Raw genomic sequence first — 1,808 nt, 5'->3', positions numbered from 1 at the left:
TTCATGGTGCCCTCCTGTGTCTCGTCAGTGTCTGTTCTATTTAAATTTCCCTCTTCCTTGAGGTGCTGGATCCTTGGTTGTGTCTGGTTGTGTTTGTGCGTATGCCTCTACTCATGTACCTGCTCCATGTGTTCCTGCCCATGTTCTGGTTTCCTTGTGTTTTTGGATTTTCTGGATTTTCTTTGTTCCTGTGTGGAAGAATTGCCCTGCGAGGCTTTTTGTTCCCTTTGTTCCCATTTTTGTGAAGTAAAGTCAGAGGGTTTCACCTGAACCTACGGAGAGTTCCTATGCCCAGGTGGAATATGAAGAGCAGACAAGTGTCATACCTGACAGGGCACTTGACGAACCCCAATGTTCTGTTCAAGAAAGACGTACACCTCGCAAGTTCACCTACGATGAGCTTGGAAAGTCCTTGATTCTTGCTCTTAGTTCATTCTTTGAGATATTACAGGGTATCCTTTCCCAAACTTTCACTGTTTCAGAAAGTTACTCATGCAAGGGTCCACACTCATGCAGAGACTCATGTGGTTTAGAGGGGGGAGAGCGTAACCCAGGTTATCTGAATTGCCATCATATTTTAACGAATTACCTAGACGAGCATAATTCTGTTTTGAATGAATGATTATTATATATTTTATTGATGGGTAGTGGTGCCCCCTAGTGGCGTTTTAATTCATTAGGGAAAAGCCTGCAGGCAAGTGATGTACATTTCTTTTGCACTCCTCCTACTTCCGGAGAGAGAGAGACAAGAGAATTCCAGAATGCAGCTAACTAAACTTCAGAATAGATCAAGAAGATAAGTTGGGTGAATAGCAACCATGTTAATTTTATTCAAACACTGCATTTTGGATATTCTGGTGAGTTAGCTTTAGCTATAATTACTAGCCAGCTAGTTGTTGGTAAATATTGAGAAATACGTATTTATTGATTTCCCTAACTAAAAACCAGTCAGAATAAGCTTTTAATCTGGTGATTTACAAGTATTAAACGAAATACTTTCTGTCAAATAGCCAGAGGATTTTAGGGTACTAGCTATCCTGTTTAGCTAAATCAATACAACATGGTGCTTTGTGCTTTATTCCCCTATTGCTTTATTGGAAATGCTGTCGGTTGGTGAAATCAATTGCGGCTAATCAGGTCAATTTTTATTTAGCTGATGTGAGTGAATTGCAATGCATGTACATAGTTTCATGTAATGTGGTTTTGGAGAAATATGGTATATTGTAGAATTGGTATTTCTTACTAAAATATAGGTATTTATGATAATGCATGTAATGCAGTTGAGGAATTGCTCTGCACATTCTGTGCAGGCTGTTTTTTTTTAGTGTATTCCTCAGACTGAATTGTTTCTGCTAAAGTCATCATCATTCCACTTCTGATCAACTAATCACCATCTTCGACATAAGTGGAGCCACTGGATGGACAATTTGATGGGAAAATAAGGAAGAAGGACTAGTATGAACTTCAGTGCACTCATTATATATATAAAAATGAAGGGAAACAAACACAAGAGGCCTTCCTCTATTCTGATCGCTTTTTTTGGATTCTTAACTGTTGGTACATTTTCTAATATTTGGTTTTTAGATCTGTTTTGTTTTAAATTTAAAATTGGAGAATGTTTGTTTTCATTGGGCCCAGCAACCACAAAGTTATATTTGTGAGGTTTCTCCTGACACATTGGGCACATTCTAGTCTAGTACCTGCTCGTTTATTATTCAGCTAACCTGAGATAAAAAAATTATTCAGTTTTAAATAGTTTTCTATCTCACTTGTTCACCAAATGAGGATGCTGGTTAGTTACCTACCCT

The sequence above is a fragment of the Anguilla anguilla genome, chromosome 18 (assembly GCF_013347855.1).
Source record: "Anguilla anguilla isolate fAngAng1 chromosome 18, fAngAng1.pri, whole genome shotgun sequence".
In the NCBI taxonomy this organism is placed as follows: domain Eukaryota; kingdom Metazoa; phylum Chordata; class Actinopteri; order Anguilliformes; family Anguillidae; genus Anguilla; species Anguilla anguilla.
Note: the sequence above shows the minus strand (reverse complement) of the source record.